Source organism: Acinonyx jubatus, chromosome C2 (genome assembly GCF_027475565.1).
Source record: "Acinonyx jubatus isolate Ajub_Pintada_27869175 chromosome C2, VMU_Ajub_asm_v1.0, whole genome shotgun sequence".
In the NCBI taxonomy this organism is placed as follows: domain Eukaryota; kingdom Metazoa; phylum Chordata; class Mammalia; order Carnivora; family Felidae; genus Acinonyx; species Acinonyx jubatus.
In genome coordinates, this window is record NC_069384.1 from 156308642 (window position 1) to 156323800 (window position 15159).

The 15159-nt window shown below is 37.5% G+C and overlaps 1 protein-coding gene across 1 annotated transcript in view; it reads left to right on the forward strand.

Annotated features, from left to right (window-relative positions):
- The window catches only part of ZNF35 (zinc finger protein 35), a 43419-nt gene extending 31792 nt beyond the window's left edge, over positions 1-11627 (forward strand). Inside the window, exon 5 of the transcript XR_008298128.1 lies at positions 9147-11627. The gene's annotated coding sequence lies outside the window, so the exon portion shown is untranslated. The remainder of the gene's footprint in view (positions 1-9146) is intronic.
- Positions 11628-15159: the final 3532 nt, after the last annotated feature.

A 15159-nucleotide genomic window follows, 5' to 3' on the forward strand; every position in this document is an offset into this window, starting at 1 on the left:
AAGTGATACAGTTTCATTCTTTTTCATGTAACTGTCTAGTTTTCCCAGCATCATTTGTTGGAGAGGCTGTCTTCAAAGATTGTATATCTTTCCTCCTTTGTCATAGATTCATTGACCATGTAAGTGGGTTTATTTCTGGGATCTGTGTTCTGTACTATCAATATATGTGTCTATTTTGTGCCAGTATACTCATACTGTTTTGATTATTATTGTTTTGTGTATTTTGAAATATGGGATTGTGATACCTCCAGCTTTGTTCTTTTTTCTCAAGATTGTTTTGTCTATTTGTTTTTTGTTTGTTGTTGTTGTTTTTTTTTAAGGTTCCATACAAATTTTAGGATTATCTGTACTAGTTTTGTGAAAAACACTGTTGGTATTTTGATAGAAATTGCGTTGAATCTGTAGATTATTTGGGATAGTATGGACACTTTAAGAATATTAAGTCTTCCAATTCATGAGCATGAAACACCTTTCCATTTGTGTCATCTATTTTTAACTTTTTGAGGAATATCAATACTGTTTTCCAGAGTGGCTGTGCCAGTTTGCATTCCTACCAACAATGTAAAAGAGTTTCTCTTTGCTTCCTCTCCAACATCTGTTGTTTCCTGTGTTTTAATTTTAGCCATTCTGATAGGTTTGAGGTGGTATCTCATCATAATTTTGATTTGTATTTCCCTGATTATAAGTGATGTTGAGCATCTTTTCATGTTTCTGTTATCCATCTGTATGTCCTCTTTGGAAAAATGTCTGTTCATGTCTTCTGCCCATTTCATAACTGGGTTATTATTATTTTATTATTTTCAAGTATTGAGTTTGTTAAATTCTTTATAGATTTTGGATACTAGCCCTTTATCTGATATGTCATTTGCAGGTATCTTCTCTCATTCCATGGGTTGCCTTTTAGTTTTGTTGATTGTTTCCTTTGCTGTGCAGAGGCTTTTTATCTTGATGAAGTCCCAGTAGTTCATGTTTGCTTTTGTTTCCCTTTCTTCAGGAGACTTATCTAGTAAGAACTTGCTGCGGCTGCCTATGTTCTTCTCTAGGATTTTGATGGTTTCCTGTCTCACATTTAGGACTTTTATCCATTTTGAGTTTATTTTTGTGTATCGTGTAAGAAAGTGATCCAATTTCATTCTTCTGCATATTGCTGTCCAATTTTCTTAACACCATTTGTTGCAGAGACTTTTTTCCCACTGGATTTTCTTTTCCTGCTTTATTGAAGATTAGTTGACCATAGAAGTCTGGATCCATTTCTGGGTTCTCTATTTTGTTCCATTGTTCTATGTGTCTATTTTTGTGCCAGAACCATACTGTCTTGATGAACACATCTTTGTAATATAGCTTGAAGTCAGGAATTGTGATGCCTCCAGCTTTTCTTTTTTAGGATTGCCTTTGTTATTCAGGGTCATTTGTGGTTCCATGCAAATTTTAGGGTTGTTTGTTCTAGCTTTGTGAAAAATGTTGGTGGTATTTTGATAGGGATTGCATGAACTGTTCTAGGTATCTTGTTTTTTGGTGCACTTGTACATGGGATCGATTCCATCATTTTTCTTTCTGCTGCTTCATTATTGGTGTATAGAAATGCAACAGATTTCTTTAGGTTGATTTTATATCCTGTGACAATGCTGAATTCATGTATTCTAGCAATTTTTTGGTGGTCTTTTGTTATAGACTTTGGGTCTAGAGTTTTTTTCTCATATAGCAAGAAAGAGGGATGCAGGATTAAAATGCGAGAGATGGCTGGCTAATGTCTGGGAGAAGACAAAAGCCGCGAATAAAGGTTCTTCCTCTGTATGTATTAAGATCAGAAGGTTTACAAACGTGATGGGCATGTACAAAGAGACAGTCTGTGAACTTTAACTCATGGGCATGAGGGAAAGGTGGTTTTGAAGATACATGGTGTTAGGGGTTTGGGTCAGTATAAACCAAAATCCTGGTGCCGGACAGATGGATGTTAACAGCAGACATGAGGCAGTGAGGCACCAGGTCTGTTTATCTTAGCTAGTCTAGGGGATAAGACAGAGCATGTGACCTCAGGGTCAACAAGGCACTTTTCTTTTGCTAATTAGCTCCACTCTGGGCATCTTCACCCCACAGTGGTCTATAGCCCTGTTTACCTGTTTACCTAATTTGGTCCTTCCTTCCTGTGAAAGCAGCTTTCTGCTATAGTACTACATTGGGGAGCATATCTACCCTGAATACCTAATCTTATTTACCTCATATACCTTTGTATTGGGGCCTTTGCCCTGCCCTCTCTATACTGGGGCCTTTGCCCTGCCCTCTCTATACTTATTTATCTAGTCTTGTTTACCCAAACTTGGATGTGATCATCCTATGGCTTTGTAATTCTTTTTGCCTTGTTAACCCATCAGTGCAGTCTCAGGGAATTCCTAAGCTTATTCCCCACAGTCTTTCAGGTTTTCTACATATGGTGTCATGTCATCTGCAACTAGTGAAAGTTTGACTTCCTTGCTGATTTGAATGCCTTTTATTTCTTTTTGTTGTCTGAGTGCTGAGGCTAAGATATCCAGTACTATGTTAAATAGTGATGGTGAGAGTGGGCATCTTTGTCCTGTTCCTGACCATAGGGGAAATGCTCTCCAATTTCCCCATTGAGGAAGATATTAGCTGTGGGTCTTTTGTATATGGCCTTTATGATGTTGATGTGTGTTCCTTCTATCCCTACTTTTCTGAGGGTTTTTATGAGGAATGGATGCTGTTTTTTGTCAAATGCTTTTTCTGAATCTAATGAGAGAATCATGGTTCTTACCCTTTCTTTATTGATGTGGTATCACGTTGATTGATTTGTGAATATTTAACCAGACTTGCAGCTCAGGAATAAATGTCACTGGATCATGGTGAATAATTCTTTTAATGTACTGTTGAGTTCCATTGGCTGGTATCTTGTTGAAATTATTGCATCTATGTCCATCAGGGCTATTGACCAGTAATTCTCCTTTTTAGTGGGGTCTTTGGTTTTGGAATCAAGGTAATGCCTCATAGAAGGAATTTAGAAGTTTTCTTTTTCATTTCTATTTTTTGGAACAGTTTGGGAAGATTAGGTATTAACTCTTTAAATGTCTGGTGGAATTCCCTTGGGAAGCCATCTGGCCCTGAGTTTTGTTTGTTGGGAGATTTTTGATTACTGTTTCAGTATATTTTCTGGTTATGGATCTGTTCAAATTTTCCATTTCTCCTTGTATCAGTTTTGGTAGTTGTATGTTTTAGGAATTTTTAATCTATTGCTTCCAGATTGCCCAGTTTTTTGGCATATAGCTTTTCATAATATTCTGTTATAAATGTTTTTTATGTCTGTGGTTTTGGTGTGATCACTTCCCTTTCATTCATTTGAGTCCTTTCTCTTTTCTTTTTGATAAGTCTCGCTAGGGGGTTGTCAATTTTGCTTATTCTTTCAAAAAACCCATCTCTTACTTTCATTGATCTGTTCTCAGGTTTGTTCTTGTTTCTATATCATTTATTTTTGCTCTAATCTTCATTATTTCCCTTCTTCTGACTTTAGGCTTTATTTGCTGTTCCTTTTCTAACTCCTCTAGGTGTAAAATTAAGTTGTGTATTTGGGACCATTCTTGCTTCTTGAGATAGGCCTGAATTGTAATAGAGTTTCATCTTAGGACTGCCTTTGCTGCATCCCAAAGGGTTTGAACTGTTGTATTTTCATTTTCTTTCATGTACTTTTAAATTTCATCTTTAATTTTCTGGTTAACCCGTTCGTTTTTCAGTAGGACACTCTTTAACCTCAATGTAATTGTGGTCTTTCTAAAATTTTTCTTGTGGACTTCAAGTTTCAAAGCATGTTGGTCTGAAAGTATGCATGGTATGATCTCAGTCTTTTTGTACTTGTTGAGGGCTGATTTGTGATCCAGTATTTGATCTATTCTGGAGAATGTTCCGTGTTCACTTGAAAAGAGAATGTGTATTCTGCTGCTTTAGGATGAAATGTTCTGAAGGTATTTGTTAAGTCCATCTGGTCCAGCATGTCATTTAAAACCATTGTTTCCTTGTTGATTTTCCTTGTTGATGTTCTGTTTCCATTGTTGTAAGTGGGGTGTTAAAGTCCCCTACAATTAGTGTACTATTATCAACGAGTTTCTTTATGTTTGTTATTAATTGATTTATATATTTGGGTACTCCCAAATTTGGCACATGAATATTTACAATTGTTAGATCTTGGTGGATAAGCCCCTTAATTATGATATAATGCCCTTCTTCATCTCTTATTGCAATCTTTGGGTTAAAATCTAGTTTGTCTGATATATGTATGGCTACTTCAGCTTTCTTTTGGCAAAACCATGATAGATGGTTCTCCATCCCCTCACTCTCAATCTGCTGATGTCTTTATATCTAAGATGAATCTTCTGTAGGCAATATATAGATGGATCTTGCTTTTTTTTGCATTCTGATACCCTGTGTCTTTTGATTGGAGTATTTAGTCCATTTACATTCTAATGATTATTGAAAGATATGAATTAAGTGCCATTGTGTTGCCTGTAGAGTTGGTGTTTCTGGGGATGTTCTCTGGTCCTTTCTAGTCTTGTTGCTTTTGGTCTTTTGTTTTGTTTTTTCTCCACTCATAGAGTCCCAGTTAAAAAATGGGGCACCTGGGTGCCTCAGTTGGTTAAGCGTCCGACTTCAGCTCAGGTCATGATCTCATGGTCCATGAGTTTGAGCCCCGCGTTGGGCTCTGTGCTGACAGCTCAGAGCCTGGAGCCTGCTTTGGATTCTTTGTCCCCCTCTGTCTCTGACCCTCCCCCGTTCATGCTCTGTCTCTCTCTGTCTCAAAAATAAATAAACATTAAAAAAAAATTTTTTAATGTCTTGCAGTCTGGTTTAGTGGTCATTAACTCCTTTATTTTTTGTTTGGGAAATGCTTTCTCTCTCCTATTCTGAATGACAGCCTTGCTAGATAAAGAATTCTTGGTTACACATTTTTCCTATTCAGCACATTGACTATTTCCTGCCACTCCCTTCTGGCCTGTCCAGTTTCTGTGGACAGATCTGCTGCAAACCTGATTTCTCTTCCTTGTAGGTTAAGGACCTTTTTTTTTTTTTTTTTCCTTGTCGCTTTCAGGATTCTTTTGTCTGAGTATTTTGTGAGCTTGACTATGAAAAGCCTTGGTGATGGACAGCTGCTGTTGAATTTAATGGCAAGTTCTCTGTGCTTCTTGGATTTTAATGTCTGTGTCCTCCCTAGATGGGGATTTTTCAGCTATAATTTGCTCACATAAACCTTCTGCTCCCTTTTTTCTCTTCATCTTCTGGGACTCCTGTGATACAAATGTTATTCTTCTTTAGTAAGTCACTGAGTTCTCTAAGTCTTGTATCATGATCTTTGGCCTTTGTATCTCTTTTCTTTCCAGCTTCATTATTTTCCATAATTTTATCTTCCGTATCACTGATTCGCTCCTCTGCTTCATCCGTCCTTGCAGTTATGGCATCCATTCAAGGTTTATAACATTTTCAATTTTGTTTCACCTACACTGTAGTTCTTTTATCTCTGCAGAAAGGGATTTTCTGGGGTCTTGTATGCTCCCCCCCCCCCCCAAGCCCAGCTAGTGTTCTTATAATCGTGGTTTTATATTCTAGTTCTGACATCTTATGTCTGATTAAATCCCTGGCTACGAGTTCTATTGCTTATTCTTTTGGGGTGAGTTTCTCCATCTCATCATTTTGTCCAGAAAAGAAAAGAGCAAAGAAGAAAAACAAACAAAACAGATCCTGGGTGCATTTTGATCTCCTTGTTAAAATAACCTAGATCCAAAAATAAATAATTTTTAAAAATAAAAAAAAAATTGAAGAATATGTATATATTAAAAGTGTATATGTAAAAATAAAATATACAGCAGTAAAAAGGAAAGGTTTTGAACAAAATAAAAAATAAGAAATAAAGAATAAAACTAAAACGGAATTTAGGTCCTATTTCCACTAGAGCTGAAGCTTTGTGACACTTCGATCCACAGACTTGGTGCAAAGGAGTTGTTTATGCTGGTCTTTTGGGGGAGGAGCTTGCTGTGCTGATTCTCAGGCTGACTTTTGGTGGAAATGCACCTCTGGAGTGAAGAGGGTGGGGCTTGGTGTAAGTGGCTCCAGTCTATACTAGGTGGTGCTGTTTTGCTCCCAGAAGGCTTTCAGCTCTGAAGGGTAGAATGAATATGGCTGCTCCCCACTCCACAGCCAAGGAGCTAAATGTTCGCCCCCGACCCACCCACTCTTAAAGGAAACCTCACAAAAGAGCAATTAATCACCCCTCTCGAGGCCCCTGTTTTTGCCAGAATGGTGTTCAGAATGGTTTGATAACTAGCTGTATTCAAGGGATGAGACAAGCTTAGGAGCTCTCCTTGCTCCTCCACCATCTTAACTCCTCCCCCCTCTTCTAAGCTTCTTAATCGTTCCCCACACACAGCTTAGGTGTTCTGTAAGGACCTGAGGAGAACTTTTAAGCATATTCTAAATGATTCTTGTGAATTTTTATCTTACATTAGAAATTTCTGAGATATTTCAGGATCAGGTTGTATTTTCCCTACTCTAACCCTAGCATCAACCGTTTCTCCAAAGAATACTGGTTCATTAAAAAAAAAAAAAATTTTAAGGGGTGGGTGGTTCAGTTGTTTGCGTGTCCAACTTAAGCTCAGGTCATGATCTCATGGTCCGTGAGTTCAAGCCCCACATCAGGCTCTGTACTGACAGCCTGGAGTCTGGAACCTGCTTCGGATTCTGTGTCTCCCCCTTTTCTGTTCACAGTTTCTCTCTCTCTCTCTGTTTCAAAAAACATAAACATTAAAAAAAATTAAGAAAAAAATAAATTTGTTTAAAAACCAAGATCTGGTAAGGCAATACATACTCTTATTGCTATGGAACTGTCATTATCTATAAGGCAATACATATTGCTACTGAAGTGTCATTATTTCTAGGTTTTGTGCACTGACTGGCCTTCAAAACATGCAATCCTATGCACACACACACACACATCTATGTATGTATGTATGTATGTATGTATGTGTTTATCATTTATCAATCATGTTATCACTGTCTTTATATCTGTCCATCCATCAGAAAGCACAAATTTATACTGATACCTCGGATTCCAATCCAATACAACAATGTTCATGCTACTCTTCTCTCTTTCCTTGGTGTACTATATTTATTTGATTTTAGAAACTGGCTTTCATTACATTATATATAGTTTATCAACCTTAGTATACACATAACATAGTTTCAGAACTGGTAATCAATACCCTTATGAAGAACACATCTTTGAAATAGTGTAGAAAAGAATTTTTTTAAAAATTCAGCCTTACTTGTTCAAAATATAGTTTTCCAAAGTAAATTTGGGTTTCTCTTTACCTCCTATATAGTTATGTTGTTCATTTGTTATACAGCTAGGTTTATTTTGTATGTATTCCATTTTGCATTCACCGCACTAAATGGAATTTTTTTCTATTTTCTAACACTGTAATATTCCATCTTTGTTGTATACAGTTTTATAAGTTCTGGAAAATGCATAGAATTGTGTATACATTAACTGTTGATTGAACATGGACAATGATCTCAAATATATAGTTTAGTGCATTTTGACAAACGCATACACCTATGTAACCTATACTCCTGTCAACGTACACAATATTCTCAGTTGGTCAGCCAGTAGGAGAGGTGATCTGGAGGCTGAGCAGGGAGTAATGATAAAGAAACAAGTACTGATGGTGCTGTGGAAGGAGCAGGTAGTGTGGGGTGTTCTAGGGCACACCCCAGGTAAACACAAATTCCCATGCTGCAGGCAGCCATGTGTGTGAAAGGGCCAGAGGTGTGATTCCCACCACAATCACCACTACTGTCCTGCCAATGAAAACAGTAATAGACCTCAGAGTCCTTGAGTTACAACCTAGATGCAGGCCAGCATCCTCAAGCCCCAGCACAGACCCATGGGTGGCAGGATAGTAGTGAAACAGGCTGAGTCTTGTAAAGTTTGCTGTGAAGAAAATTCACATAGGAAACAGCCTGAAATTGGAAACATCAAGAGAATTTGTTGTCTGTATCCTGGATGGATTTCATGGCAACTTAGGTCCATGGAATCTGAATTGACTCTAACTCGATTTGCTCAAAGTCTGGGGCTAAATTGGGACTCAAGGAAACATCTGGGGAAGCTTACAGCCTTGAGGTAGACAGCACTTTTTCCATCAGGGCATCTTTTCACTCTGAGACTCCTGAGAACAGTATTACTTTTATTCTGTTTCCCTTCTACAAATTTTGACACCCTTGGCCCTCGAGATTTGTACAGCTTGCCACCTTGGACCTCAAAATATGTAGATGAGCTTTCTAGAGGTGCTGTGCAAGGTGACATTGGCATACATGCCCAGTTAGGGACAGGTATCGTTTCTAGAATTGTGTTCTAATCTCTTAATTGTGCTGGTTGCTTCCTCCAACCCCACTTAGATCATGCAGACCTTCAGCTTCTATTATTTTTGTAATATTTTTAAAAAGTTACCATTTTTTGAATTGCACTTCTGTCATAATATCGAGATTAAAACTGTTTCAACACATTTTGAAGAATCAGAATGTTCACTTTTTTGCACAATATATACACACATGTATATTATATACCTTTTTATTGGCAACTTCCAAGTGAATACACTTAATTAAATTTGGATATGTTCGTGATGAATGTTCTTGATATGTTCTCACTGAATCATGGAGTTCATGACTTTTTTTGCATCTCACATGTTACTTTACTGGTGTTGAGTACCTTTCATCTGCAGTTCTCATATGTTACTGTGATCTACTACATCCTTTCTGTGTTACGTAACTATTTCTAAGTAAATAGCAAACGAATTTTAATTGCAGGAAGATCCTAAGTAGTTTTCTAATAGATTAAGAAGATGTAGAGTTTGAAAAATTTGCAAATTAGAAAGAAATTTTGTACTTCAATATTTTTGACTCTTTGAAAGTAGGTTTTCTTTCTTTCTTTTTTTTTTTTTTTAATTTTTGACCTCAGAATTATATTGTGTTCTTCCCTTTATGTTGGAATAAAGGCAAATGTTATTGATAACAGTACCTTAAAGGGATAGTGAATTTAATGGTTATAACAGCTTCTTATATAACAGATCTTCACTCTACTCTTTTTCCTACTGCAGATTATCATCATTTTCCTCTCTAGGAGGCTGAAGCTGGGTCTAAGACCCAGTAGTGAGCAGGTGACAAGATTCTAGCGTGGTATGCTGAAAAGCTTAACCTTGAGGCAGAATTAACCTCTATTACTGATCATAAAACATGGGGATGGGATGTCTAACAATAATTAATGTAATCCATTTTTGAATGATTCCAAAGCTCAAAGAGTTCTGTGAATGAATTCTCTGTCTCAAAACTGAAAGAAGGTGGTCCTCTAAATCTAGAGAATATCAAAAACTTTTTTAAGTTTATTTATTTTGAGAGTGTGTGTGAGTGGGGGAGAGGTAGAGAGAGAGAGACAGAGAGAGAGAATCCCAAGCAGGCCCTGTGCTGACAGCATGGAGCCCAACATGGGGCTTGATCTCACGAGCTGTGAGATCATGATCTGAGCTGAAATCAAGAGTTAGGAGCCCCATATATCAAAAACTTATGTGTCACGAATGTGAATTAAAGCCACAATGAGATATTGCCTCACACCAGTCAGAATGGCTAGTACCAAAAAGACAAGAAATAACAAGTTTTGGCAAGAATGTATTGAGAAAAGTGAACCCTCCTGCAGTGTTGGTGGTTATGTAAATTGGTGCAGCCACCGTGCAAATATGTATGGGAGATTCCTCCCCAAAATTAAAATATAAAGGATAATTAGTGAAGACACTAATGGGAAAAGCACTACCCCACCCAAAAGCAGCTGGAGAGAAAGAGGAAGAGTGGAAATAGCCAGAAAGACTGAACAAAAAAGGGAGAAAGGAGAGGATTTAAATTCCATTAAGACTGTATAAGTGGGGAGCACAGAGTCTGAAACTCCACAGCTCAATAACTGGTGGTGCTCTGTTGGGAAGGGCAAATTCCCAGGAGCAGAGGGTGAGGTCTGACGGGTCATCAGGCCACACGGGGAGAGGCTGTTCCCCTGCTGGGAGGACAATTGTTAGAATCTGCAGCCTCCCCACAGGCAAAGGTCCCAGTGGACCCAGGAGAACAACTACATTTGCTGGTGTTTGAACGAGAACAGTAGGGGTGAAACCTGGTGCCAGATGTGTGTTGTGATTTACCAAAATCCCTGAAACACTGCTGCTACATGATCATGTGAACATTTTCTGGGAGATGCTGGCACCCAGCCACAGTCTCTGAGCATCGGCAGCAGCATGATTGTGTGAATGTTCCTGGGGGTGGGCCACCACCTGGCTATTGCTTGGCTAGACCCTCCCCCAGAAGGTCTGAGCAGGTCAAAGCCACAGTCTCTCAGAAGTGAGGGGTTTGGAAACAGCCTCATCTTAGATAAAACTCAGGAGGGAGGTGCCACCTGGCAGGCTGATGGCTTGGTCATGGTCTCCACACGCACACTGTAGAAGCGGGGAATGGACAGAAGCTGGAGACAAAGGAGGAATGCTTGATTGCTGGTCAGGGTGAGCACAGAGTTCTGATACTAGAGACTGGAAAGCTGGGTGACACCATTTTCACCTGTCCTGGGCAAGCGCATACCTACCTACATACGCCACAACAATCCGCCTCAGTAAGCTAAGCAGTACCATCTAGTGGAGAATGGAGCCATTACACGAAGCCCTGCCCAACTGGGCCAACTGTGCTCTTGAGGAACACCACAAGTCTCCACCTTCTTACTTTATGGACTATAAAGTGCTTCATTGTTTGACTTCTAGGGGAAATGATGTAATTTCAATTTTATTTCATTCTGTTTGCTGGTCCATCCATTTTTTTCCCTTGAATACAGAGAGAAAAAAATTATTTTATATTTTAATAAAAAAGATTTTTCTTTAAATTTTCTACTATATTTTTAACCCTTTGTAAATTTTTTAAGTTCTATTTTACTTTCATCATTTCATTTTATTGTATTCATTTCTTCAAACTTTCAAATGTTTTCCTTTTCCCCCCTTGTTTTTCTTTTCTTTCCATTTATTCTGTAATCCATCAAGCTTTCAACTACCAGACCAAAACGCACCTAGGATCTAGCATCTTTTATTTGATTTTTTGTGTTGTTTTAAATTTAAATTTTTTTTTTTTACTTTATTAATTCCTTCTTTCAAAATGACAAAATGAATTCACCACAAAAGAAAGAACAGGAAGAAATAACAGCCAGGGACTTAACACAGAGACAAGCAAAATGTCTGAACCAGAATTTAGAATCACGAGAATACTAGCTGGGGTTGAAGATAGTATAGAATCCCTTTCTGCAGAGACAAAAGAAGTAAAATCTAGTCAGGATGAAATTAAAAATATTATAACTGAGCTGTAATCTCGAGTGGATACCACAATGGCAAGGGTGGTGAAGCAGAGCAGTGAATCAGCAGTATAAAGGACAAATGGAGAATAATGAAGCAGAAAAAAGAGGGAGACTAAGGCAAAAGGGCACGATGTAAGAATTAGAGAACTCAGTGACTCATTAAAAAGGAATAACATCCAAATCATAGGGGTCTCAGAAGATGAAGATAAAGGGGTAGAAAGTTTATGTGAGCAAATCATAGAGGAAAACTTTCCTACCTGAGGAAAGACAAAGACATCAAAATCCAGGAAGCACAGAGAACTTCCATCAGACTCAACAGAAACTGACCATCAACAAGGCAGATCATAGTCAAATTCACAAATACTAGGCAAGGAAAGAATCATGAAAACAGCAAGGGGGAAAAAAAAACATCCTTAACCTACAAGGGAAGACAGATTGGGTTCACAGCAGACCTATCCACAGAAACTTGGCAGGCCAGAAAGGAGTGGCAAGATATATTTAATGTGCTGAATCAGAAAAATATGCAGCCAAGAATTCTTTATCAAGCAAGGCTGTCATTCAAAATACAAGGAGAGAGAAAAAGTTTCCCAGACAAACAAAAACTGAAGGAGCTCATGACCACTAAACTAGCCCTACAAGGAATTTTAAGGGGGACTGTCTGAGGGGAGAAAAGATTAAAAAAAAAAAAAAAAAGACCAAAAGCAAAGACTAGAAAGGATCAGAGAACACCACCAGAAACTCCAACACTACAAGCAACATAATGGCAATAAATTCATATCTTTCAGTACTCACTCTAAACATCTATGGACTAAATGCTCCAATTAAAAGACATAGGGCAAGAGAATGGATAAGAAAACAAGATCCATCTATATGCTGTCTACAAGAGACCCATTTTAGACCTAAAGACACCTTCAGGTTGAAAGTAAGGGTATGGAGAACTATCTATCACGTTAATGGTATTCCAAAAAAAAGCTGTAATAACCATACTTATATCAGACAATCTAGATTTTAAAATAAAGACTGTAACAAGAGACGAAGAAGAGCATTATATCATAAGTGGTCTATCCACCAAGAAGATCTAACAATTGTAAACATTTATCCTCCAAAATGGGAGCAAAATATATAAATATATTTATATTTTTAAAATATAAATATTGTAAATATATAAAAATATATATGTATAATATAACATAAAAATACATAAATATATATAAAACCCAAATATATAAATCAGTCACAAACATAAACTCATTGATAATAATACCATAATAGTAGGGGACTTCAACACCCCACTTACAACAATGGACACATCATCTAAACAGAAAATCAACAAGGAAACAATGGCTCTGAATGACACACTGGACTGGATAGACTTAACAGATATACTCAGAACATTTCATCCTAAAGGATGCAAATACACCCTCTTGAGTGCACATGGAACATTCTCCAGAATAGATCACATACTGGGTCACAAAACAGCCCTCAACAAGAACAAAAAGATCGAGATCATACCGTGCATATTTTCAGACCACAATGCTATGAAACTTGAAATCAACCACAAGAAATATTTGGAAAGATAACAAGTACTTGGAGACTAAAGAACATCCTTCTAAAGAATGAATGGGCTAACCAAGAAGTTAAAGAGGAAATTAAAAAGTATATGGAAGTCAATGAAAATGATAAAAGCACAGCTGAAAACCACTGGGAAACAGCAAAGGCATCATAAGGGGGAAGTATATTTAGGCCTTCCTAAGGAAGGAAGAAAGGTCTCAGATACACAACCTAACCTTACACTTTAAAGACCTGGATAAAGAACAGCAAATGAAACCCCAAACCAGCAGAAGATGTGCAATAATAAAGATTAGGGAAGAAATCAATGCTATAGAAACCAAAACAAACAACAAAAAAACTCCACTAGAACAGATCAATGAAACCAGGAGCTGGTTCTTTAATAGAATTAAGAAAATTCATAACCCCCTAGCCAGTTTGACCAAAAAGAAAAAGTAAAGGACCCAGATAAATAAAATCAAGAATGAAAGAGGAGAGATCACAACCAAAACAGCAGAAATACAAACAACAAGAGAATATTATGAGCAATTGATGTCAATAAAATGGGTAATCTGGGAAGAAATAGACAAATTTCTAGAAACATATAAACTACTAAAACTGAAACAGAAATAGAAAATTTGAACAGACCTATAACCAGTAAAGAAATAGAATTAGTGATCAAAAGCTCTAAAAAATAAGAGTCTAGGGCCAGATGGCTTCAGGGAAATTCTACCAAACATTTAAGGAAGAGTTAACAGCTATTCTTTTGAAGCTGTTCCAAACAATAGAAATGGAAGGAAAAGTTACAAACTCATTCTATGAAGCCAACATTACCTTAATTCCAAAACCAAAGACCCCACTAAAAAAGAGAACGACAGACCAATTTTCCTGATGAACATGAATCCAAAAATCCTCAACGAGATACTAGCCAATCGGATCCAACATATTAGAAGAATTATTCACCACGACCAAGGGGGATTTATACCCAGGATGCATGACTGGTTCAATATCCACAAAACAATCAATGTGATACATCATATCAATAAAAGAAAGGACAAGAACCACATGAGACTCTCAATAGATGCAGAGAAAGCATTTGACAAAATACAGCATTCCTTCTTGATAAAAACCCTCAAGAAAGTAGGGATAGAAGGATCATACCTCAAGATCTTAAACGCTGTATATGAAAGACCCACCGCAAATATCATCTTCAATGGGGGAAAAACTGAGAGCTTTCCCCCTAAGGTCAGGGGCACAACAGGGATGTCCATGCTCGCCTCTGTTATTCAATATAGTATTGGAAGTTCTAGCCTCAGCAATCAGACAACACAAAGAAATAAAAAACATCCAAATCAGCCAGGAGGAGGTCAAACTTTCACTCTTCACAGATGACATGATAATCTATGTGGAAAACCCAAAAGATTCCACCAAAAAACTGTTAGAGCTGATCGATGAATTCAGCAAAATTGCAGGATAAAAAACCAATGCACAGAAATCGGTTGCATTCCTACACACCAACAATGAAGCAACAGAAAGAGAAATCAAGGAATCAATCCCATTTACAGTTGCACCAAAACCCATAAAATACCTAGGAATAAGCCTAACCAAAGAGGTGAAAAATCTATACACTGGAAACTATAGAAAGCTTATAAAGGAAATTGAAGAAGACACAAAGAAATGGAAAAATATTCTATGCTCTTGGATTGAAAGAACAAATATTGTTAAAATGTTGATATTACCCAAAGCAATCTACACATTCAGTGCAATCCCTATCAAAATAACATCAGCATTCTTCACAGAGCTAGAACAAACAATCCTAAAATTTGTATGGAACCAGAAAAGACCCTGAATAGCCAAAGCTATCCTGAAAAAGAAAACCAAAGCTGGAGACATGAGAATCCTAGACTTCAAGCTGTATTACAAAGCTTTAATCAAGATAGTATGGTACTGGCACAAAAACAGACACTCAGATCAATGGTACAGAATATAGAACCCAGAAATGGACCCACAAACGTATGGCCAACTAATCTGTGACAAAGCAGGAAAGAATATCCAATGGAATAAGGGCAGTCTCTTGAGCAAATGGTGCTGGGAAAACTGGACAGTGACATACAGAAAAATGAACATGGACCACTTTCTTACAGCATACACAAAAATAAAATGGATGAAAGACCTAAACGTAAGGCAGGTAGCCA